Raw genomic sequence first — 26,215 nt, forward strand, 5'->3', positions numbered from 1 at the left:
AGGCTAAAGACAAGCCCAGCACTGTACCAGTGATAATTACAGGACTAGGAAGGGCAGCTATATCACACATGATCACGACAGGATGCCTTGGATTGGTCATGAGGCAAACACAGGTAGGTGGGTGGTGAGCACTCTCCCCTCAGGCTGCGGCAGTTGGAGGTGCAAGCCTTTTTAAGGTCAAAGTTGAGAGCAACCAGGGCAGTGCAGCCTTCAGCTGGGCACCACGCGGAGGCTATAATCTGGTTGGATGGAACAGAAATCATATAAAAATAGTAGGCATATGCTGATGTTCCCAGTGAGACGTGAGGAAAACAAAGGGGGGACAAAGACGAGAAGGAGAAGAAATTTTACAGCTATTGCAGAAAGAAATAAAGACAGACACAGAGGGTACAGTATCCCAGGCTCAGCAATGTTTGATGAGACATGGCCAGTCAGAGTGGGCTGTGGATCCCAGGCCTGTCCCTGAAAAGACAAGCTGTCACCATAACGAGACCAACCAAAGCCTAGTTGTCATCCAGATGTCACTTAACTAGAGCAGGGTGCTCTGGTTCCTTAACAAGTCAAGAAAGGCAGGGTCTCAGCTTCTTTATCCACAAGGACAGAGGCCCAGTAGGCTCAGAGGTGTATGCAGGTTGGCCAGGCAGGTGACACTTGATGTGGTGGAGGTGTCTCGAATGAGGGCAACCCTGAACCTGCCCAGCTGTGGATGTAGAGAGTTACCGGGTAAGGTCCCACTTAGAAAACTTGGTGGAGCCCGGTGGTGCCTGTGACAAATAGGTCTTAGGTCCCCAATACTTATGGAGAGTGCAGAAGACAACAAGATTGGTGTTGGGCTCTATTGATCAGCACACTTCCAAAGAAAGGTATGCAGGTGCTGAAGAGGGAAGATGGCATTGGGGGAAGTAAAGGAGAATCCTAGGCCTATACGGAGGAGGCAAAAGTGGGCAGCCAACCATAACATCAGAAGGGCTAAGCATCAAAGGCTTTGTTTTGGCAGAACCCACAAGCACAAAAGAGCCAAAGGTAAAAGCTTTAGCCAGTCCAGGTGTAGTTCAAGGGACAACTTGAATAAGACATGTTTAAGGGAGCATTTGGCATATTCCACCTTTCCCGACAATTAAGGATGATATGGAATGTCTGGAAGTGACAAGAAATATTTTAAAGACATCTAGATGCTGAGATACAGAGGAGACCAACTCCAGACCATTGTCTGAATTGAAGCTGGTAAGCCAAAATGGGGGATTATTTCCTGTAGTAAAAACTGGGACAGAGAGGAGGCTTACTGGTGGTGGGAAATGCCTCTACCCATCCTGTAAGGGACACTGGCATGTGGGTAAAATCAATTTGCCAAAGTAAACCTGGGAGGTTATTTGGAGCCCAGTGGGTAGGAAAGGGAGGGAGGCCACATGTTGGTGTTGGGACTGGTCTTTTGACATTTCTCATAGGTCTGGGAGAACTGTGAAAGGAATTACATGTAGGCTGGGGTTAAAAGAAGGCTTTGCTTAAGGATCTCTTAAAGGTCATGTAGGTACTTAAGAATGTCCTGCCTGGAGGGAGAGCCTGGACTGTCTGTTACAAGCAGTGTTAATGCCTGTCCCCTTGAGGACACTGCAGCCTGTTTGGCAGTCTCCTTCCCTTGGCAATGACTGAGTCATCTGACTGGTGGACCTTACAGTGGACTATGCCAATGGCTGAGGGGAGAAAAGAAGCCTCCAGAAGCTTGGATGTAGGGACCATTTATAACTGAGGTCCCCTTAGTTGTTAAAAGGCCTCGTTTTTCCAGGTGGCTGTGGGGGAAAGGACAGTATGGAAGGCGTACTTGGAGTCCATGTATACCATCAGGGAATGGCCCGCAGACCAGTGAAATGCCCGTGTTAGGACCACTAGCTCAGCCTGTTGATTGGTGGTTTGGAGGGAGAGGGGGAGGGCAGACTCCACACCACCAGAGATTGATACCACAGCAAACCCAGCCACCCATGAACCTTCCCAGAGAAGAGCTGCCATTGGTGAGCCAGGTAAAATGGGAATCTTTTATTTTGCCAGTCCTGGGGCTTGATCTCAGGGTCTGGGCACTGACCCTGAGCTTCTTTTGCTCAAGGCTAGCACTCTACCACTTGAGCCACAGCACCACTTCCAGTTTTGTCTGTGTATGTGGTACTGAGGACCTGAACCCAGGGCTTCATGCATACTAGGCAAGCACTCTACCACTCAGCCACATTCCAGTCCCTAAAATAGGAATCTTCATGTGGTCTTTCACTAATATGGGCCAGGTGAGGCAGCAAATCCTCCAGAGTCTCCACACAGGAGTGTGGAGTGGCGTGTGGTAATAGGGTGGATGGATTTAGCAAAGGATAGGGCTGGAAGGTTAAAGTAGGGTCCTCTATCAGCCACACCTGAATGGAGAGAACGCAAGAGGGCAGCATGGAATGAATCCCTACTATGTCAGCAGCTCAGAAAGTGATGGTGAGAAAGAATGGTGAGAGCTGAGCCAAAGGCCAGCTTCTTTGATTCCTGAATCAAAACAGAAGAAGTGGCCAGGGTGTGAGGGCAAGGGGCCCAACCCCCAGTGGTGGGGTCTAGGAGTTATGACAAATAAGCAACCAGTATAAAGAAAGGTCTACCTGTTGGCCCAAGACCCCCAGTGCAAAGCCCTGATTCTCAGTTACATACAAGAGAAACTGGCGTGAAAGGTCTGGCGATCTGAGGGCAGAGGCCTGTAGTAGGGCCTGCCAAAGTCTCTTCAAGGGAAAAACAGGAGAGGAAGTAGATAAAAGGGGTTCCCCTGGTGGCCCCTTAGCTTGTATAGGAGGAGGACTAGGAGGGAGTAGTTGGGGATCCAGGACCTAAGATAACTGGCCAAACCCAGAAAGGAAAGAAGCTCAGATTTAATGGAGGGAACCTGGTAATTAGCAATTAAAGGCTTTTTGGGGGGTGGTAATAACCTTGTGAGTGGGGGTAAGTGTGACAGATAAGTCACAGACTGTTGGAGAGCCTGCACCTTCTTGGATGAGGCCCCATACACCCGATTGCCAGGCCAGAGGTTTGTGGGTCTCTGCCAGCATCTGACACTTGAGTCTTCTGACCTTGTCCTCCAAGCCATGGTATATCTTAAAGGTGACCTCCAAGACTTGAACGGGCGTGTCAGAGGCCCCTTGTCTAGCCATTTTAGTTTGGCCCTAATGTCTGGAGCTGCCTGGTGATTAAAATGTGTCATTAAGACATGTTGTCTATCCACAGACCAGTAGGGCCTGGTTTTGTCTAGCCAAAAAGGCACACAGGTTCTCATTTTTGTCTTGGATTACCTCAGACATTTTGTCATAGCCAATGGCATTGCAGGCTGACTGAGACCCTCAAATATAAAAGCGATCCTCACATCTCAGCCTCCTGAGTAACTAGGATTACAGATGTGAGCCATCAGAGCCCGGCCATATATAATCTTAAAAATTATGACGCTGCTGGTTCTCACCTGTAATCCTAGCTTCTCGGAAGACTGAGATCCAAGGATCATGACTTGAAGACAGCATGGGAAGAAAAGCCCATAAAGTTCTTATCTCCAACTAACCATTAAAAACCCAGAAGTGGAGGTGTGATTCAAATGGTAGGGTGCCAGCCTGCAAAGTCACTGCTGCATTTAATTGTTATATCGACTGCCCTTAACGAAACTGTAGCACCTACAGAGGAGATTCCATCGTACTTCACCCAGTATTCCAACAGTAATCTGAGGCTCAGTGAGTGCCTGAAGGAAAAAAATGAATGTGAGATTACAGCACTAAGTAGACTGAGACTTAAAACTAGCAACGCAGCCCTCTCCCCACCTCAACCCCCAGCATACAGTCTCCTCCAAGACAAACCACATTCATAGTCTACTAAACATGCTTATCCAGCAAACAGCTGAACAGTGAACAAGACTTGATCAGGGAGCTTGGAGCTGGTTCTAACTGGCACCATCTTGGCCACATGGTGAATAGAGATTTGGGTGTTTTGTGTGGTGTGTGTGTGTGTGTGTGTGTGTGTGTGTGTGTGTGTGTGTGATAAAGGGCCCATGTGGTAGCCAGGTATTTCCTTTTTTTGTGATTAAGTGATTATATAAAATTTCACAAATTTCACAGTAGTGTGGGATAGTGATATTTAGTTAAAGTCACAAACACATTCTAACCTTCATGGGGCAAATTGTCTTTATCGTGGTCTATAAAGTTTATGAGTTCTATGAGCTTTGACAATACGGTTATTTCTTCCACATCGGGTGATATGTACATTTCTTTCCTTTTGCTTAGTGTCAGCTGTTCCCTCTTTCCTGCTCATTCCTCCCTCCCATCGCTGCTATTGAGTTGTTAGTTTGTTTTGATCAATGACCAGTGCAGCTGATGATTTGGGTTTAATGGGAGCCATTCTGTCTTCATGGTGGAGGAAGGGGAAATCCCACCTTCCAGGTGATGGACATGCCTGAATTCCTAGAGGAAGGAGCAGGGACTTGGATGATAGGTTACAGGACCTGTGAGGCCTATGCCTTGAACATGGGAGACTTTCAAGTTTCCTGTTACCCAGCCCCCTGACCCCTGACCCCATTGTAGGGTCTGATGAGTTCAGATGCCATTATACCAAGCCTGGTGTACTGTCTCCTGGCTCTGCTCTGGACAACATGGTGTCCCACTTCAGCTCTCTATTAGGGGTGATCTGGGTCATTGGCATTGTTTTTCTGTTCTTTCTTTCCTCTCCTGCTCTCATGGGTCAGTTTGCTAACAGTGTTAAGTGTATTTGCGAGGCTGCAGGTCTTTGTGACAATAGCCCACTTGCAGACACCTGCCTTTTACTAAAGACTTCCAATTTGACCTCTTAAAAAGTAGCTGGGAAGGTGGCTCAGTGGTAGAGTGCTTGCCTTGCATGCATGAGGCCCTGGGTTCGATTCCTCAGCACCACATAAGCAGAAAAAAACCGGAAGTGGTGCTATGGCTCAAGCGCTAGAGCGTTAGCCTTGAGGTGAAGAGCTGAGGGACAGCGTTCAGGCCCCACCAAAACAAACAAACAAAAAAAGTAGCTTCTCTGTATCTCGCCAACTGGATTCACCCTACAACAATAGCAGCTAGAGAATTCTGTGCACATTGTGTTTATTAGCTAGTTTTGAAAATAATTACTCCTGCTGCAGGTCACTCACCCTCATTATCCTAGCACAGGAAAGGCCTTAAAACTCGTATTTCCAATTTGCCACCAAAAAGCCAGAAGTGGACCTGTGGCTCAAGGAGAGAGCTGTAGTCTTGAGTGAAAAAGCTAAGGGACAGCATCCAAACCCTGAGTTCAACAAACAGCAGTACTGGGAAGGAAGGAAAGAAGGAAGGAAGGAAGGAAGGAAGGAAGGAAGGAAGGAAGGAAGGAAGGAAGGAAGGAAGGAAGGAAGGAAGGAAGGAAGGAAGATGCTAAACATGGAAACTTAAGGAAAATATACTGATAATACTCCCTAATCATTGTTAAAATGACATGATTCTTTGTCCATTTCCTTCACGAATAAGCTTATTATCATATGTCCAATGAAAGTTGCTTTTCCACTTTTTTTTTAAACAATAGTGGTGATTGAATTCATCCAGGGCCTAATGCTCCCAAGGCAGGCACACAATCACTTGATCTTTGTCTCCAGCACCTACCCCCTTTCATGTTTGTTTAAAAACTTAAAACTACTTGAAGAAGTCACCCCCTACCATGCTCCCGCTGCCAGCAGCCTGCCACAGCTCTGCTTAACACTGTAACTACAGACCAAGATCTCAAAGTCTTAGGCAGAACTCCAGACACTGTGGAAACTTATAAATCCCATTCATTGTCAGGAAGACCACAAAGCCCAGTGGAAAGGACCCTCATGATTCCTGGCCCATCTCAACCCCTAGGCTACTAATTTGTAATTGTTTTGGGCAACATTTGTGTCTCATTCTGCACTCTCTTCAAAACAGTGGCTGAATTTTGAAAAGAACAAATCTTCGAAAGGCTTTCTAAAATGCTAACTTGCAAGAGTAAATGGATTTAATAAGTGCCCAAATGAATCTAAAAATATATCAGACCAGTTGGGTGCTGGTGACTTGTGTCTGTAATCCTAGTGTAGTGGGGACATGCAGTGAGACCACTCAGTCCACAATGAAAATGTAAAAGATTTTATTGAGCAAAAAGTGCTGATGCACCAGGACTGCACGTGGAGTCGGGATCCCAGGAAACAGCCCCGAGTGCCAGCCCACATTGGCTTTTAAGCATTTGGGGCTAGAGTGGGGAAAGGGAGACGTTTTCTGTTGATTTTAACCAATGATTGTTACAAGAAATTCGCACCTTAAATTTAAATTTCCCACCAAGGTTTTGCTGGCAGGAAGCAGGGGAACAGAACAAAGGGTGGTAATGGGTTAGGGATCCCATTGTTCAGAAAACAGAGTTACAGGGTTACAATTACAGTTACTAGCTAAAATAGCTAGTTACCAGAGAAGTCTTATCCACAGAAAGCACACTTTATATCTTAAAATAATTCATTATCCATTTTACACAATCCAAGCCAAATATTATATTTCATCTTTACATCCTCCACCATATCACTAGGTATTAAGAAGGCTGAGTATCTTAAGCTTGAGGTTCAAAGCCAGCTCAGGCAAGAAAGTCTAGGAGACTCTTAACTTTAATTAACCACCAAAAACCCAAAAGTGGAGCTGTGGCTCAAGTAATAGAGCTCTACTCTCAAGCAAAAGTAAAGTGAGACAGTGGCAGGCCCTGAGTTCAAGCTCTAGGAACAGTACAGGAAAATACTGGGACATGGCCTCGTGATACAGGCCCTGAGTTAGGTCCTGAGCACTACAAAATAAACAAGCAAGAGCAAAATAAAGTCTAAATAAAACTGAAAACTAAAAATATACCAGGCCCAGCCAGATACTTGCCCATGGCTTGTACCTCTAATCCTTTCTACTCAGGAGGTTGAGATCTGAGGATTGGCAGTAAGGTCTGTGAAACAACTAAAAAGTCAGAAATGGGGTTTTGGATGAAGTGATAGAAAGCATCAGACTTAATGGGGGAAAAACAAAAACAAAAACACTAACAGATAGTGCTCTTACCCTAAATTCAAACCCTAGTACTAGTACAATTAAAAACAAGAAACAACAACAGAAAACACCAGAGAAAAGATAGGTATGACATTATAATTACTCCCAAACTCAGCCGGAAAACAAATTTTGAAGTCGATGTTTTTCCCCTAAGTATCCTCACGTTCCCGCCTATTTCCTGCAAAATATGCAGCTCCACCCATACTTGAGCTCCTCCCCGCCCAGGAATTCCTACAGCTGGCCACTCCTCTCTCCGCCCAGACCCACCTGAGCTCCCACCTACCCACTTCCGGGCCCCAGACCCTCCTGCTACCTGGAGAGGGACGGATGCCATGTGCTCCCTCTTTGGGGAAACATGGCTCCTCTAATAAACCTTGTAATAATCTTTCTCCTATGCCTGCCTGCCTCCACATGGTCCCCTGGGATGGATCTGAAGGATTCATCTTCTGCACTTGCCCTGTTGAAAATTATGGGTATTTTTTTGCCCAAGGTTGGGGTGGGAGGAGTATGGACTGCTTGGAAAGGGATTTGCAAGAAACAAACTAAAACTCTAAGCCAGCACGTGAAGGACATTTAATAGGAAACCTAAAAAAGAACTCACAGTTTCAGCTGAAAGCAGCTGCAAAATCCACCTGGGAATGAAGGAGTCCACCACTCACCTGCCACCTGCGCAGAAAGACATCAGAAACCAGCATAGCCAGAGAGATGCAAGCAGGTAGGACAGAGATGAAGAAAGCTCTAGAAACTTCTTTACCGGGTTTCCAGGATCCTCATTTTAGTTTGTTTCTTGCAAGAAACTTCTTTCCAAAAAGTTCACACAGAGCTCCAGAAATCCACATTATCTGGGGAAAAGTCTAGAGACCAGGGTTGAGATGTGGCGGACTTGAGACCAGGGTTGAGATGTGGTGGACATCTGCAAACAATGCAAACACTTCAGACCTAGCAGGGAGAGATTTACAAACAATGCAAATGCCCCAGGACTGCAGGGAAAGTGTGTGTGTGGGGGGGGGAGACTTCAGGTGTGGCTGGCTAAGGAAGTGGGGGGGGAGACACTTCCTGCTGATGACAGAACCTAAAGAGGCCTCCATTCATTGGCTCAAGGGAGGTCAAGCTGCTGGGACTTCCAATATCTAAGAGAGTGCTGGGACCCAGTGGTAATAACCAGGTAAAACTGTCTGCTGCTTCAAAATGAGGGGCTGAGAGTATAGCTCAGTGGTGGAAGGCGTGCCTGGTCTATGCCATATGTGGGGTTCACACTCATCATCCCTGAAAAAGAACAAAGTAAGGCAAATAGGGGGTCTTGGGCAAGGCCCTGGGTTACATAGTCCCTCACTACTGTTCGTATCATTCCCACCTCTAATCCTCAGCTCTACCCAGACCTGAGCTCCTCCCTGGCCTACAGTGCCCCCTCCCCATAAAGCTGGCCACTCCCTCTGTCCGCCCAGACCTATCTGAGCACGGACCTACCTCACATCCTCCCCCACTAGACCTACCTGTCACTTGGACAGGGGTAAATGCATGTGCTCCCTCTCTGGGGAGATAGGGCTTCTCTAATAAACCTTATAATAATCTCTCTCCTGTGCCTGACTGCCTCTGAATGGTCCCTGGGATGGTCATGAAGGATTATTACAACTACCCTGCTAGTTTCACTTAATACATCAGTAGACTGAGGCTCAGGGAAGTATTTGTCTGAAAGCTTGGTACCAGTAAGTGCCAGAACTGACATTTAAATTGGAGCCTTCAAAGTCTACTCAGAAGGCTCTGCCCCTGCTCTGCCTCTTCCACCATAATGAAACTTGTTTGGCCTAACTTGAGCATCACTCCCCCAGGAAAACTACTCACTTGTCCTGGAACAACCAAAGCCAAGTAGGTAGTAGAGCTCCAGAGACTGAGCAAAAAAGCTAAAGCAGGGCACTAGTAGCTCACACCTGTAATCCTAACTACTCAGGAGGCTGAGACATGAGGGTCATGGTTTAAAGGTAGCCTGGACAGGAAAGTCCATGAGACTCTTTTTTTGATGTTGTTGTTGGTTGTGGGGCCTGAACTCTGGGCCTGGGAACTGTCCCTCAACTCTTCAGCTCAAGGCCAGCATTCTACCACTTGAGCCATAGCACCACATCCAGCTTTTTCTGCTTATGTGGTGCTGGGGAATTGAACCCAGGGCCTCATGCATGCAAGGCAAGCACTCTTCCACTAAGCCACCTTCCCTGAGACTCTTATCTCCAATTAACTACCTGAAAACTGGAAATGGAGCTGTGACCCAGGCCTTGAGTTCAAGCTCCATGACTGACCAAAAAAACAAAAAAAAGGTAAGCTAAGCTTGAGACCCTGAGGCCCTAATTTCAATCCTTGCCCCTCCACACACACACAAAAACAAGCACAACAGTATTAGAGTCCCAATGTCCATCTTCAGACCTCTGTGGCCTGCACAATGGCACCAGCGAGCACCACAACTGGCAGCCCTGCTCTCCAGGTCTATTTATAATATTTGCTGCTTTGGAAGTCGCAACACATAACAACTCATCCTCTAGACAAGTTATTATTGCAGGCTCCTTGTGTTCTTTTACAAAGAACAGAACTTTCCATTTTAACACAAATCAAGTTGCCCAAGTTTGGACACTGTGGATGGTGAATCACCAGCCTCCTCAGAAACCTTCCCCAGAGCTGAGACTACAGCTCAGTGCCTACTGTCCCTAAGGACATCCAGGGTTTCATCCCCAGGATGTGTAGGGGGAAAATGACATAACACCTTCCTAGACGGGCCTTCTTGTGAGAAAAACAAAAACAAAAAACAGTCTTTTCTCTCAAACCAAAGTGCTTCTGAAGCCTGGCACTGGTGGCTCCTGCCTGTAATCCTAGCTACTCAGGAGGCTGAGATCTGAGGATCGCAGTTTGAAGGCCAGCCCAAGCAGGAAAGTCTGTGAGACTCTAATAACCAATAAACTACTCTGAAAAAGCCAGAAGTGGCGCTGTGGCTCAAATAATAGAGCACTAGCACAAAGAGGCTTAGGGACAGTGCTTAGGCCCTGAACTCAAGCCCCAGGACTGGCAAAGATAAAAAATAAAATAAAAATAAAGTGCTTCTGTCTTTTATATCGATGCTTTTTGGTATTGATATTTCTTGGAATTATTTGTTTTTACTTCAATTGCAACTCTTACCTGTGCTTTTTCTGACCAGCAGCCATGTGAGGGATGTAAATCTTATGTCAAAGCAATTAAAAGAATAAATTGCAATTACCAGGTTTACTGCTTGTGACCAGCCAGCCAGGAGATAAATCTTTATCAAAGCAGTTAAAAGAATAAAACTGCAATTACTAAGTGTTCAGCTTGTTAGAAAGAGAGATCTTTATCAATGGAGTTAAAGAGTAAGCCCCTTTTGAGTAGGAGCTTTCCACCTACTTCATCAACCTCCTCCAACTCTGCTCCCAGCCAGATGTGATGGGGGGGGGACGTGTAAGCCTTTGGGGAAAAAAAATTTAAAGAATAGCCCCTCCCCTCCTCTTTTTTGGCCAGTCTTGGGGCTTGAACTCAGGGCCTGGGCCCTATCCCTGAGCTCTTTTGCTCTAGTGCTCTGCCACTTTGAGCCACAGCATTACTTCTGGTTTTCTGGTGGTTAATTGGAGATGAGTCTCACTGACTTTCCTGCTTGGGCTGGCTTTGAACTGCTAGCCTCATATCTCAGCCTCCTGAGTAGCTAGAATTACAGGTGTGAGCCACCAGTGAACAGCCCCCTTGGTAATCAATCATACTTAGAATGTGAACCTAACTCCCTGACAAGGAGGAGGGACAGATTGTATTGGTATAAAACCCCAGCAAACCGCCCAGCACGGTGGTGTGCCTGTCTTGCTCTGGGTAGAGTAACAGTACAGCACCCTTTTTGTAAATGGCCTTGGCCGAATCTGCTGTATCTCTTGTGTGACTATTCTTTCCTGACACAGGGGAATCATGCATTTCTAACACTGAAGCCCAGCGTCTGAGTTCAGTGCAGAGCCACCCTGGTGGCCAGGCCGCCTGGGGGCGTGTCCGGTGGGCCCGGGATGCTGCTCGGTGAGCAACAGGACTAGAGTGCGACCGCAGCCCCACCTCTCACAGCAGACCTTACAACCATCGGCCATGGCGTGTCCGTGACAAGCTGGGAGCACAGTGACAAGGAACTCAGCGATCTGAGGATTAACGGAGGCTGGCTGGAAAACCAGGCCCAGGCTTCCAGTCACCGCGCTGCCAAAAGGAAACGCCTCCCTGGCGCAGCGCCTGCGCAGTAGGGGAGGCCCCGCCCTCCTCCGGCCCCCAACTGGGTAAAGGGTCAGCGCCATCTTTCTCCTCCCCTCATGAGAGCTGGAACGTGTTAGCTCTGCTAACAGTAAGTCCTGTCTCTCCCTTGACTTTTTTGACAGTGTGGTCCTTTGGGCACTTGTCATTTTCATTTTGGTGCAAAACCCGGGATAGGTTCCCCAGTGGATTCGCTTCCCCCACCCCCACCCCAGATGCCCCAGGACCTAACCCGTGGTCCAAGGAAGACCCAAAAGACCACCGAGCTGGCTTCCTCCTGCTTGCCCATCTAAGTGACCAGAAGGGCGGAGATCATCCTGGCTTCCACCATATTAAGGCCGTGTGGGCCTTGGTGGGCTGCTGAGCCTCCAGCTTTAAGACCACCTGGACCTTGGTGGGCGGAGATCTGGCTTCCCCCATATGAAGGCTATGTGGGCCTTAGTGGGCTACCGGGTCCCACTTTAAAGGCCACTTGGGCCTAGGTGGTCTGCCGAGTCCTTAGCAGAAGATTAAGGCCACCTGGGCCTTGGTGAGCTACGGAGCTACCATCAGAGCACACTGGGCAGCAAGTTCTGGCTCCAAAGGTCGCTTACCATGGAAAGGACACAACTAAATTCCTTTGCAATCAAATTTGGCCCCAAATTTAAAACTCCACTTCCATGAGTGCTTGGGCAGGTAAAACTTTCTCTCTTCCTCTTTTCTCTGCCCCCTCACTCTCTCTCTCTCTCTCTCTCTCTCTGTAGATTCCTCTCTTCTTCGATCTCCCTCCCTCCCTCCCTTGCTCCCTCTCTCTTGGCCTCCCTAAACTGCCTGCCTGCCTGCCTGCCTGCCTGCCTGGCTTCAGGTAACCTCTCCCTTCTTCCAACTAAAGGTACTGGGTAGGATGAATTTTACTCCCACATTTTTCAAAAAAAGGTATTTGATATGTTAATATGCCTACTGGCAAGCAAGCCCTGGAAAAATGTTACTGGTGAAGCATTCCATATTTTTGGTACAGAGAAGATTAGCAGGGCCCCTGCGAAAGAATGACACACAAATCCAGCTAATCTAATTTGTTTAAAAGTTTGTCTTAGTAAGACTGGCAAAAATATCTCTCGCCACTAAAAATTCAGGAAAATGTAGGCGGGTATTCATCTTGCACACATTAAGATCTTTGTGCACAAGAATGTTATTTGTATGTAAACTTGTTGAGAAACTCCCAAGATTATTGCATTGTTTTAAAGAGCAACTTTAGCTAAGTTACTATTCTGCTTGTTAAAAGGTCCTTAACCAGTATGTGTAGAAATTTTGCAGGTAAACAGCAGGAGGTGTGAGAATGCATACACGCTGAGAGATGCCACAGCCCCGCCGCCGAGACCCTGGCCTTGCTCCGTCACACATCACCAAAGCCTGCTGATTGGGGTGAAAAGCACAAACAAGCCACTTCAGATCCACTGAAGCTCAGACCTTTACATGTCCTGATTTGTTTGTGTTCCCTCCCACCTGTCGGTAATGTTAATCCCCACAAGTCAGACCAAAAATGTGACTTGGTTTCTGTGATTGTGGGTAGTAAAAAGCTAAGGTTGTAAAGTGCGGGGATAGTTTAAATTCCAAACCTCCTGTATATGCTATTTATAGTAACCTCTGGTCATTCCCAACCAGTCCACTATGCTGTCCTCTACCCAGTTGCCAAAAAACCCTAGCCACCCCCTTCCTGCCCCTAAGTCCAGTTATTCCTCCTTCCTGTAGTGGGCTACAACTGGGCTTATGCTCCAAATGGAACTTTTCTGGCCCTTGGCCAATGTATGTTCTCCTGTGTCATTCATGCTAACTGACCTTGTCACCTTGTCAGCAGGAACAAGTCCGGGCCATCCTGTTAGGCCATGCCTAACATCCAGGCCATGCTCTGCCTTGCCCAGCACAGACCTGGACCCTAAAGACCCAGCTCCAGGGACTCCTTGATGCCCCCAGGCCAGCAGGAAGTAGCCAAAAGAGCCCATGACACCTGTTGGCTCTAATAACTATTGTCAAGTAAATGCTTCTTGGATGGTACCCAGCCGAGCAACAAATCAGAGACCTCTGAATGCTTTACAGCTACTTCTTCTGAAGTAGTTTCAGAAGAAACGACCTCCACCCTTACCCTCCCCCCCCCACTCACATGGTATCCCCTATTTTTATTAAACAACAAAGTGGGGAATGTTAGTGTTATCCTCGCCTTTGGTCCTCAGCTCCACCCAGACCTGAGTTCCTCTCTGCCCTGGAGTTCCCGCCCTACAGCTGGCCACTCCCTCTCTCCACCCAGACCCACCCACGCACACATTTTACCTAACTTCTACCCTCACTTCCCCAAGTTCTCAGTGCCATCTGGGTGGGGGCAGACGCCATGTGCTCCCTCTCCTGGGGAGATATGGCCCCTCTTAAAAAAAAACCTTACAATAATGTTTCTCCAGTGTCTGCCTGCCTCTGCGAGGTCCCCTGAGAGGGTCTCGAAGGATCTGTTTAAAATCAAACAAACAAAAAGCAAGCAGGCTAAGTACAGGGTCTAGGATCATGGTCCACATATGCTAAATGTCCCCCCAAACAATGGTCTATATGAAACTCAGGAAGACAGTGTTAGTACCTTACTTAGGTCAATAAAGGCAAGCACAGAGGCTGGAAGAATTTGCCGGTATCCTTCACTCAGTGCAAGAAGTCTATATTTATGATACCACATCCCTTTCTCCTGTTCACTCCAAAAGTTTGGGTCTCTCGGCCCCAGTGGGAGCCCCTTTCCCATCTGTGAGGAAAGGAGGGATTAAACACAGGAGAATTCCTCTCTACAAGATCCCACTGCTGCGTGGGAGAGCTCTGCTAACCCTGAATGTCAAATTTTCAAAAACCATGACATTGGTTAACCTTGTGACTTCCCTCCTACCCCAGCTCCCCATGTCCAGTGGGGAACGGGGAAAACACATACAGGGGATCCCAAAACCAAGCCAAAGGGTTCCGTAATAATCTATGACTACTTCATCTCTTAAACTGTGTATTCAGGGGGCTGGGAAGGTGGCTCAGTGGTAGAGCGCTTGCCTTGCATGCCTGAGGCCCTGGGTTTGATTCCTCAGCACCACATAAGCAAAAAGAAAAAAGCCGGAAGTGGTGCTGTAACTCAAGTGGTAGAGCACTAGTCCTGAGCTGAAGAGCTGAGGGACAGCGCCCAGACCCAGAGTTCAGGCCCCACGACCGGACCCAAAAAAACACAAAAAAAACAAAAAAAAAACCTGTGTATTCAGATAATATTAAGATAAACACTTGTTTTTATTTATTTTTGTGTGTGTGCCACTCCTGGGGCTTGAACTCAAGGTCTGGGTGCTTTCCCTGAGCTTTTGTGCTCAAGGCTAGCATTCTACCACTTAAGCCACAGCTTGACTTCTGGCTCTTTGATAGTTTATTAGAGATAAGAGTCTCACAAATTTTCCTCCCCAGACTCACTTTGAATCCTGATCCTCAGATAACAAGCCTCCTGAGTAGCTAGGATTATAGGCGTGAGCCATCAGCACATAGCCTGTTTGTTTGTGTGTTTTGACAGTACTGCGTTAAGCACAGAACCTTGGGTTTGCTAGGTAGGCATTCTATTAGTTGTGCCAAGCATGTTTCTCTAAGTTGATATTCTCTCAAATAGCTTTCAATGAATAACAGGCTACCAAAAAACAAAGCTCTGAAATAGTAACTTCCAAAATCAAATCACTAGGTCAGTAAATATGTGGATTCTTTTTAAAAAATACACAGCCTGAAGAGTTGGAAGTAAATTGCTTTTGGAACCTGTCCACTGGGGCCATATTTGCTCCTTACGTGGGCCCGATGAGAAATCTGCAGATTTCTCCTTCTGGTTCAAATCCAGGTGCCAGGATCCATTTCTCCAAAAGATCAGCAAGAAGAGTGGTTCTTAACATTATCTTCAAGTAGTTGTACAAAGGAGGTACTGTTTAACAAAGCAGTTTATGAGCACAGTGCATCGTGATTAGTGTTACCCACCACTTCAACATTCTCACCCTGCTTTGACCCACGCCTCCCCTTATTTTTCTTAAGTTTGTGGAATATACAATTATTTTTTCTTTTACTGTTTTTTTTTTTTTTGGCCAGTCCTGGGGCTTGAACTCAGGGCCTGGGCACTGTCCCTGAACTTCTTTTTACTCAAAGCTAGCACTCTGCCACTTGAGCCACAGTGCCACTTCTGGCTTCTTCTGTTTATATGGGTGGTACTAAGGAATTGAACTCAGGGCTTCATGCATGCTAGGCAAGCACTCTACCACTAAGCCACATTCCCAGCCATGGTGGAATACACAATTCTTGAAGGCATGCTTCTCCCATTCTCCCCCAACCCACCCCCCATCCCCCATCATTCATTTACCCTAGTCCCCTTGGCCCCACCCCCTCTTGCATGTACCCATTTCCTGGTGCTGATTTTGTTGAGCTTTGACCTGGTCTTTCTAAAAGATAATACTATTTGAGTGCTCTTGCTCTCTCTCTCTCTCTCTCTCTCTCTCTCTCTCTCTCTCTCTCTCTCTCTCTCTCTCTCTCTCTCTCTCTCTCACACACACACACACACACACACACACACACACACAAATACACTAGCCAAAAAAAAAAACTAATATGGATTCTCCAACTGAGTCAGAAAAATAACTTTAGTGGTTGAACTTTCCTCTTAATCATCTCCCTTTTTGTCTTCCCTACAAATTGTGTTTTGTATCTGTAGAGGAAAGAGATCAGCTATTTTGATTTTTCTGAAAGGTAAAAGACACAGAAAATAATAAAACCAATTGAAAAGATTCCAAGCTGAAAATATTTGAAGCACATGCTGTAAATTTTTAGCAAGAGCTGAAAATATCTGAAGGGCTATCTTTTAGGCTATGCAGTAGTCATTTCAATACTATACAAGCCACTGTTTTGACTATGGGCCTCAAATTATCTTGAAATTCATACTAAATGAAGATGAATAGTTACATACCAGTTAACCAAGAGGAAATTAGTGCTAGAGGTGTGGCTGAAGTGATATTATGTGCTATTATGATATTATGTGATATATGATAGTATATTATGTGATATAGTATGATATTATGTGATATTATGATATTATGCCTACCAGACAAGTATAAAGCCTTGAGTTCAACTCCCTGGGCTACCATTTACATTGTCTTGAAAGAAGTCTGTTTTGTTTTTTGTTTTGTTTTATTTTATTGTCAGTCATGGGCTTGAACTCTGGGCCTGGGCACTGTCCCTCAGCTCTTCAGCTCAAGGTGAGCAATCTACTACTTGAGCCACAGTGCCACTTCTGTTTTCTGGTAGTCTATTGGAGATAAGAGTTTCATAGACTTTCCTGCCCTGACTGGCTTTGAACTGCAATCCTCAGATTTCAGCCTCTTGAGTAGCTAGGATTACAGGCGTGAGCCACCAACACCTGGCGAAAGAAGTTTGTATTTAATGTCAAATTTCACATTGTTCTCCTTAGATTTATATTTCCAACTCTTGCTGAGTGGCAGAAACATCTTGCTGCCAATGATAGACAAAGTTTTAATATCCCTGATGTTAAAGTGTGCTTACAGAGAAGAAGGCTGAAGGTACAGCTCCATGGGAGAGCTCCCACCAAGTATGCACCAGTCCCCAAGTTTGATGCCAGCATCACAGAAGAAAATCTAAACAGTTCTGGTCAACCTCTCTGGTTCAGGGTGATTACAAGAAACACTGCTGTAAAGATTTCAGACGGAGTACCTTTACTGGACTGAACTTAGGGCCTTCGTCTCTCTTTCTCTTTGCCTCTGCCCCATTCTCTCTCCTTTGATAGGCTGTTCTGCTCTTCCCCACCATCCCCACCATAATGGACTGAACCCTTTAAAACTATGGATTAAAACCAACCCTTTCTCTCTTAAGTTGTTTCTGGCCAACAGTTTGTTACAACAATGAGAAGAATTACTAAATCAGAATTAGCACAAAGAGTTAGAGGTGTTGCTGTTGATTGAACATGACCATGCAACTTGTAAGTCTTCAGAGACGGGAACTACAGAAAGCCTAGAAAAGTGGAGCTCACTGGATGAGTGTGGCAGGCACTCAGAAGACCAAAATATACTCTGGAATGTGGGCAGGGTGGACCGTGCTCTGGAGGTTTCAGGGGGGAACCACAACTCTCCAGAACTGGGCTAAGGCCTTCATGTAACATTCTGGCAAAGAACTTGTCTGCATTTTGTCCATGTCCTGAGACACTGTAAGAGTCTGAGTGTACAGGCGATGGAGCTGATTAATCTATGGCATTCCAGGCAGCCCTGCATTCCTGTGGCACCCTGGTTCTTGCTGGCTGCTTTCTGCCGTATTTACAATGAGAATTTGGAACAAAAAGCAGAGCAGAAACACTTTAAAAAAAAAAACAAATTTGTAGAAGAGCCAGTGTAAAGTTGGAGCTAAGAAAAACATGGTTTCGGAAAAGATTAGCAACATTAAAAGGAAGGGAAACTGGATGCTGGTGGCTCATGCCTGTAATCTTAGCTACTCAGGAGACTGAGATCTGAGGATTGAGCTTCAAAACCAGCCTGGGCAGAAAAGTCCATGAGACTATCTCCAGCAAAAAGCTGGAAGTGGAGCTGTGATTCAAGTGTAGAGTGCTATCCATGAGCAAAAAAAACCCAAAAAACATTTAGGGCCAACAACCAGGCCTTGAGTTCAAGCCCCAGTACCAACACACACATATACACAAAGAGGAAGGAGGAAGGGGAAGAAGAAGAGGAGGAGGAAGAAGAAGAGAAAGAAAAGAAGAGAGGAGGAGGAGAAGCAGCAGCAGGAAGGAAGCAGACACTGTATCAAACTTAAAGATTATTTTATTGCTTGGTTTTAAGAGTGCTGACTCAAATGATCTCTTACTCTCCTGATGATTTTGTTTCAGAATATTTTAGTGCTGCTTCATTTTGTTCTGAATTTTTGTTTCTTGCTTGTGAATGGCTTTTTCAGTTTTTTGCTCTCCTATAAAGTCCGTGGGAGGTTGAAAGTGAACAATACAACTTGTGAGTGGGAATAGGAGGGAAAAACTGGGAGAATGTTAGGGAAGGGGTAACATTGTCCAGAAAGAAACGTACTCTTTACCTGACATGTGTAACTGTAACCTTGCTATACATACATCACCTTTATAATAGCAATACAAATAATAATCATAGTAAAATGTCCATGGGAAATGCTGTGCATGGGGACAGATGCCCTGACGGCGTGTCAGAAACCATCCAGGCCTAGCTCAGGCTCGAGGGTATGAAGTTATTTGAAAGACTTTCCTTAGAGAAGAAAGCACCTCCACATGTCTGCTCACACGGCACACCCAGGGAAATTGTTTTCCTGGGACCTCTTGCACTGAGCTCAATCACCCAGGAACTTAGAGGCCAACCACAGCCCTGGGCCAAGGGAGCAGCCCAGCTCCCGCTTGAGCCGGCAGCAGACCCTGGCCTTGTCCACATGATCTTGGTTTTTCCAGTATGCAGAAAACAAGATATGTAGGATCCTTCCGCCTAGATTTCAAAGGAAGGCCTGGGAGGCCAGGAGTAACAGGGTCCACATTCCCTGCAGGCAGAGGCCACGAGGGAAGCTGAGTAGTACAGCACAGGCTGCAGTAAAATCCCCACAACACTGGAAAGATGAAGACTGTGGCACATCTGCTGAGAAAAGCTGCAGCTAGCAAGCAGAGGAGCAGAAGGGAGCAGCCACGTGGGCTGCAAAGATCTAGGAAGTGGGGTAGGGGTCTGCCCATGCTCCACAGAGCCTGGATCATGCCAGTGGGTGTCTGGTGCTGAATATGAGGCTTTGTGTCTGCCCTACCGGGTCTCAGTCTTGCTCTGGTTGTCCTTTGAAACAGCAGTGTGGACTCTGTGCTATTAGGCCTGTGATAGCCTTTTGCAAGGGGTCTTTTCTTTCTTTTCTTCTTTCTTTCTTTCTTGTTGTTGATCGTGGTTTTTTTGTTGGTTATGTTGGTTGCTTATGGGGTGTGAACTCAGGGCCTGGGTGTTGTCCTTGAGTTCTTTTGCTTAGTGCTCTACCACTTTGAGCCACAGTGCCACTTCCGGTTTTCTGGTGGTTAATTGGAGATAGGAGTCTCACAGGGACTTTCCTGCCTGGACTGGCTTTGCACCACAATCCTCAGATCTCAGCCTCCTTGGGTAGCTAGGATTATGGCATCTTCCTGCAGAGGCTTTTTCAAGTGTTTGCCTGTCTCTCAAAGGAAGTTTTACTTACACTTACACTTATATGTGTATGTGTGTGTGTGCATATGAGTGTGTGCACATGTGTATGCGTGTGCATGTGGGTGCACACACGCATGACACTGGGAGTCAACTGAGAACCTTGAGCTCTCTGCTTTTTTTGCTCAGGACTGGCACTCAAGTATACCCACAGTTCCACCTTTGACTTTTTGCTGATTAACTGGAAGTAAGAGTCCCACAGACCTATCTGCCCAGGCTGAATCTGAACCATAATCCTCAGATCTCAGTCTCCTAAATAGCTAGGACTACAGGTGGGAGCCACCAGTACCCAGCATAAGGCAGCTTAAATGTTTTTGTTGGCTCCTTTTCTTTCTGAGTTGTGAACCTGCTCTCCCTCTTTGTATATAGACGTCTTTTCCAAGGGTTTGAAAAAGTCTTTTGAACTTGAGGGTTTGGATTTAGGGCCTTATGCTTGCTAAGCTGGTGCTTTACCACTTGATCCACACACTAGTCCTTTTTGCTTTAGAGACTCTATTTTTCAAATATAGTCTCACATTTTTGCCAGGGATGATCCGGACTACAATCTGCCTATGTCTCCCATGGAATCGGGATGACAGAGGTATATCAACATACCCAGTTTTATTGGTTGAGATGAGAGCTCATGAACTTTTTGCTCCAGCTAGCCTCAAAATGCAATCCTCCTGATCTCCACCTCCTGAGTAGCCAGGTTTACAGGCATGAACCACCACACCCAGCCTCTTCATTTTCAAAACAGGGTGGTTAGAACACAATGTTTACAACTTAAGTCAAATATTTTATTTCTTTTTTTTAATGAGTCACATTTTTTTTCATGTGGCTTATCTACAAATTCTTTGCCTAACCCCAGATCACAAAGAATTTTCTCCTGTGCTTCTGTCTAGAAATGATTTGGTTTTAGGTTTTGCGTTCAGAACTGTGACTGGAGTTTAATTCTTGTATATGCCATAAGGGTAAAAGTTGAGTTCTTTTCTTCTTTTTTAACAGATGGTTCAAGTGGTAGAGTGCTAGCCTTGAGCAAAAGGAGCTCAGAGACAATGCTGAGGCTTAGAGTTCAAGCCCAGGACTGGAAAAAAATAAAAATTAAATTAAAATTAAAAGGAAGGAGGAGGAAAGGAAGGGAAGGGAAGGGAAGGGAAGTGATGGGAAGGGAAGGTTGGGGAAGGGAGGGGAGGGGATGGGAAGGGAAGGGAAGGGAGGGGATGGGAAGGGAGACTGCTTGTGTATATGTGGCCCATCTAGGTACAGTTGCAGAGGTTGTACACTGCTGGAATCCTGGCTGCTTGGTCAATGTCTGTACTGAACACTGGTGTGATGTTTTGAAATCATCTTGGTCAGACATCAGAGAGAATGCCGCATCTTCATGGAATGGAAGAGGAGAACTCTACTGGGTGCTGTTAAGGAGGAAAAAGAATCATGCATGTGAAGTTTGCCAGCGCTTGGGAGAAAAGTTCCTGTGTGCGGCTTCTTGCGTGTATGTAAAGCATTCTGGGCAGATATACAGGAAGTTGGTGCCAGGGCTGTCTCCGGGAGAAAGGTCTCTGGGAGAAGGGTGTCTGAGAGAAGAATCTCTGGGAGAAGGGTCTGGGGGTCTGGAGGATAGAGGTGAGAGGGTGGAATCCTCTTCATGCTGTGCCCCTTTTCCATTTTTGTTTGTTTTTGCTGGTCCTGGGACTTGAACTTAGGGCCTGGATACTGTTCCCGAGTGGCTTCTTGTTTTCTCTCTCTACCACTTGAGGCACAGCTCCACTTTTGGCTTATTTTCCAGTTTATTGGAGATCAGAATCTCATGGACTTTCCTGCCCGGGCTGGCTTCAAACCACAATCCTCAGATCTCAGCCTCCTAAGTCGCTGGGATTCCAGGCATGAGGCACTACCTTTTTTGTACCTTTGAGATGTTGTGCCGTAGACATGTGTCATACATTCAGAAAACAGACACGCAATAAACACTGAAGAGGGAAGCCTGGCTTCCCCCAGGCGCCCTGTCTGAGAATCCGTGAGCGAGGACCTCCAGTGTTTCAACACACTGTCCTTATCAGATGGAGAAACTGAGGCTCTGAGCCTGACCAGCCTTCCCGAGGCTACCTGGCCGGAGCCAGGCATGGCCTGTCCCAGGCCCAGGAAAGAGGCCTCAGCCTGGAGGCCAGAGTCACTTAAGGCACCACTCAGAGCAGAGCCCATCTGGAAGCCATCGGCACCCCCACCCCAGGCTGCGGAGGAGGGGCAGGCGGGCCGGACCCCGCAGCATCTGTTCCCCATCAGGCTCCAGCCGTAGACTGGGTGCCAGGCCTGGAAATCCCATTTCCCATCCAGGCCAGGCCACCCTCAGAACAGCGGCCCTCCCCCACGGGGACCATGCAACCCCCCCCTCCTCCCCCCAGCCACGTGGAGGGCCAGCCGGCAGTCCTGTGTGGACTGTGCAGTCAGCAACCCATGGCCGTCAGGGCCCCAGCCTCCCTCCTGGCCACGTCTTCACTCTGCAGGTGCCCAGGTAACACCAGCAGCCTAACATTACGCCCAGCACTGAGGATGAGCAACTTATCCACCCCTCCCAGCAGCCATCTCTCAGCTCCTGGCTCCCACCAGCTCAGGCTCAGAGATCCTGAATAACTTACCCAGAGTCACGCAGCCCATGACTGGCAAAGGCAACACCAGAACCTGGGTACCTGGTCTCATGGCACCCATTTTGAAGTCCTCCCTCTACCAGCTCTGCGACCCTCCATCGAGACCAAGTCCTCCTGTAGGAGCTGTGACAGCTCCCCTGAGGCAGAGACAAACACACTTCTCTTTGACATACAGGGAACTGGCCACAACCCAGGTGTCCATCAGCAGCAGCTGGGGCCGTGATGGTGGCCTAGCCACAGCACGGAGAACTATGCAGTGATGAAAAAGGCTGACGCAGGGCTCCGGGGCGTTGACAGGGTTCCATGCTGAGCTCATTGTTCTGAGGACAAAGGCAGTTGTCTGGGGAGCTGCTCAGGGAGCTGAGGATGGGTAGGAAGTCGGGCCAAGGGGAAGATAGATGGGTCCAGTGGTTAACTCTTCACCTTAGACCCTTCCAGAATTTTTTTTCCACTGAGTCATTGTAGGGGGTTTTGGGTGTGTGTGTGTGTGTGTGTGTGTGTGTGTGTGTGTGTGTGTGTGTGTGTGTGTGTGTGTGTGTGTGTGTGTGTGTGTGTGTGTGTGTGTGTGTGTGTGTGTGTGTGTGTGTGTGTGTGTGTGTGTGTGTGTGTGTGTGTGTGTGTGTGTGTGTTGGTTGTGGGACTTGAACTCAGGGCCTGGGTGCTATCCCTGAGCTCTTTTTGCTCAAGGCTAGTGCTCTACCACTTAGAGCCACAGCGCATCTTCCAGCTTTCTGCTTGTTAATTGGAGATAAGAGTCTCATGGACTCTCCTGCCCAAGCTGGCTTTGAACCATGATCCTCGGGTCTTAGCCTCCTGAGTAGCTAAGATTACAAGCATGAATCAATCATTGTTATATCAAAAGAAGAAAAAGAGGCCATAGGCACACGGCACCGTGTCTGGCACAGGATTGGTGTACAGCCCATTTTTGGTTTGTTTGTTTTGTTTTAGGACTGTTATCGTTTGGTTTGGTTTTTGAGACAAGGTCTCAGCTATAACCCAAGTCAGCCTTGATGTTGAAGCTCCTCCGGCCTCAGCCTCCTGAGTGCTGGGATGATGGGCGTTCACCTCCATACCCAGCTTGCTATGACACTTGGAGCCCTGGCTCTGGCGCTGGGATACAGCAATGAAGCTGGGATACAACCATGCACGGGGCTGATCAGGAGCAGTTCCGGTGGCAGCCGCAAGAAGCCAGGCTGGGGGACCGTGGCAGTCAGAGGGCCTGCATCTGAGTGGGTCTGCCTGTGTGCTTCCCACAGGCCAGGCCCCGCCTCGTGTGATGCCTTCCCTCATTGGCCCAGTTCACAGATGCAGAAACTGAGGGCAGAGGCTCACCGTGTGCACAGCAACGCAGCTACCGGTTGGATTGGGGAACGACAGAGCCCAGGCTCCCGACCACATCTAGGTTTTGCCCTACAAATGGCCGCTGGGCGGCCTGTCCCTCTGCTGGCAGACCTTCCCAGTGGGCCTGCACACAGCATGGGGAGTGGGAGGCTAAAGCCTGACTTGTGGTCCACTCTGGCCTCTGCTCCCCGGTCCCTCCCGGTGGTGGATAGGGCAGCCAGCAGACAGGGCCCTCGGCCAAGAAGCCTGGGAGTGATTAGGGCCAGGCCAAGCGCTCTGGACAGAGGCGCCTTCTGCATTTTAATCAGGCAGGGCAGAGAGAGCCCAGCTCAAGTTGCTGCAAGAGAGGGGGGAGAGGGGGCCCGGCAGTGTGTTTTGGGAGGGGGGGGCAGGACAGGGAAGCAGGGAGAATGGGCTGGGGGTCCTCCAGGAGGAGGCAGAGAGATGAGGTCTGGTCTCTTTTCTGCCTCTGCCCGCCTTCCCCCCATGCTCTCAGAAACCCCTGCCCTAGTCAGCATTTAGGTCTTTGGGACAAATTCTGGTCCTGTCTCCTCTTCCTTCTTTTTCTGGGAGTTCAGCTCCACAGACTGGAGAGAAGAAAGACGGAGAGCAGAGTGGAAGGGGCTAGGCCCCTCTCTGGAGGGGAAATCGAGGCCTGTCTCTACGCCTGTTCCTGACCCAGTTCTTCGTGGCCAAGGAGGGGACCTGCTTGGGCAACACTGAGCATTGTGGGAGTGCAGAGCAGGGAAGAGACAAGTCCTAGAGAATTCTAGAACCTGGAACTCAGCCCTCTTCAACCCAAGGACTGACAGGTAGGGATGGGACTCCTGGGCTCCCTCCTCACAGAGACAGATAGAGATCAGCCCCAGGTCACACAGCAAGTCAAAGGCAGGACCTGGGCCATAACGCTCAGACGGTCCCAGTGCAGCGCTCCACTCCAGGCTGTCAGGGAGGGCCAGGATGCTTCCTGCTACTCTAAAGGCCCAGACTCAGAGCCTCACACTCCCGAGCAGTGCAGCCTCTACTTCCTTCTTCCCTGGGGGAAGAGGCAAAGAGATCAACTCCAGCTGAGGTCAAGGGGAGGAGGGGCTGACATCCCCACCTCCTCTCCTGGCCGGGTCCCCTTCCCCATCCTCCCAGAACCTGCCACCCACCCAGGCCCACCTTCTGTGGCCCCCTCCATCCCGCTACCCCAGTAGATATCACAGTGGCCTCTCTCCTGTGGCATAAGGGAAACAGGTGCTTGATGCAGAGAAAGAGGGACAGGAGGGAAGGAGGCAAGTAAGGAAGGAGGGAGGGAAGCCAGGAAGGAGGGAGGCCATCTCTGCCTTCCTCCAGCAGCCCAGAGCTGGGAAGAGAGAGACTCCAGAGGCCAGGCCCAGCCAGGGCGCGGGACACACAGGAAGGACGGCGCGCACTGGCTTCAAGGCACTGTCTGTGGCTGCTCCAGGAAGAGTCCCCAGTTGGACGGTGCCACCGAGTCACCCTTCCCCCTCGCCACACCCCAAGTGAGGAGCCCGGGGCAGCCTGAGCCAGGAGCTCTGCGTCCCGGAATCCATGAGCCAGAAGCAAGGCACAGACTGTGCCCGTCCACCCCTGGAGGGGGGAGAGGGGGGCCCGCCCTCCTCGGCTGGCACACTTCCCACGCTCTTGGGGTTGGGGACCCTCTTGACCCAAGCATGGCCCGTGGGGCAGGCAGAGGGGACCCTTGGCCCTCCTCATTCCAGAATGGGAGCCTGGCCCAAATGGGAAACAGAAGGAATCACTTAAGTACCCAGTGGGAGGGCGGTGTGCCTGGGAAAGGGACCAGTGGAGCCCAGGAATGTGTGGGGACTTGGGACCTGGGACCTACGCTTGGCTGTGGCAGGTACCGACACGGTGATGTAAACACTGGCGGTCAGGGGCTGCGTGGCCTAGTGCAGCCAGGCCGCTGCGGTGATGGTTTCTGAGGCTTCCCTAGTGATCTGCAAGATGGTGGGAAGGTCCTGGCCCCAGATGGGCTGACCACGCCCACCCTTCTCCTGTCTCCTTCACTCAGCTGCGGCTTGTGAGCGCTGGCAGTGGGCAGACAGCCACGTGCACTGTGACATTGGTCACCAGTCCTCTCTTCTGCACACCTCTGGGCCGAGGATGGAGAGTGACACCAGGGCCTGGGAGATGCGAGTTAGATAGTGCAATATTCAAGCATTCATTGAGCACCTACTGCGTGCCAGGTGCATTGCAGGCAAAAGGGATATAAAGGCCAATCGTCCTTATTCTCAGACTCACAGTTTTATAGGACTGGGGCAGGGGCTGTGCTGGGCTCTGAATGTGTTCCCCTAAATCTACACACTGTACCTCCTCTGTGTGATGGTGCTAGATGAGAGAGAGGAGAGAGAGCACACATTCTGGATAAGCAAGCCATCTAGGAGTGAGAAAGCCTTGGGATGTCCAGTCTCCAGAACCGTGAGAAATAAATTTCTGTTGTTTAGGGTAATTTTTCATAGGAGCCTCCATGCTCTAAGATGGGGACACAGTCAACAAAGACCTGAACCAACCAGTTGTGAACCCCACATTAAGTGATAAAGAAGAGACATGAAAGACTCCAAGAACGGGAGGAAGAAGGGTTTGTGGGAGGGGGTGGTTGATGGGCCACCCAAGCGACAGCCCTCAGAAGGTAGATGTGGAGGCCAGGATCGAGGATCAAGAGGGGACACCTGGT

At 48.4% G+C, this 26,215-nt stretch overlaps 1 long non-coding RNA gene and 1 pseudogene across 2 annotated transcripts; both read left to right on the forward strand.

Annotated features, from left to right (window-relative positions):
* The first annotated feature begins 11,273 nt into the window (after positions 1-11,273).
* On the forward strand, positions 11,274-13,582 carry LOC138817293 (uncharacterized). 2 transcript variants are annotated; one of them, XR_011368797.1, is made up of 4 exons: positions 11,274-11,418; positions 12,071-12,171; positions 12,610-12,815; positions 13,159-13,582. It is a non-coding gene; the product is annotated as an uncharacterized lncRNA (long non-coding RNA). The 2 variants fall into 2 exon arrangements; XR_011368798.1 differs by having other exon boundaries at positions 13,162-13,581.
* Positions 12,291-12,387, forward strand: LOC138817442 (U6 spliceosomal RNA; annotated as a pseudogene).
* Positions 13,583-26,215: the final 12,633 nt, after the last annotated feature.

This window comes from Dipodomys merriami, unplaced genomic scaffold (assembly GCF_024711535.1).
Source record: "Dipodomys merriami isolate MVZ:Mamm:240054 unplaced genomic scaffold, mDipMer1.0.p SCAF_7, whole genome shotgun sequence".
NCBI classification, from domain to species: domain Eukaryota; kingdom Metazoa; phylum Chordata; class Mammalia; order Rodentia; family Heteromyidae; genus Dipodomys; species Dipodomys merriami.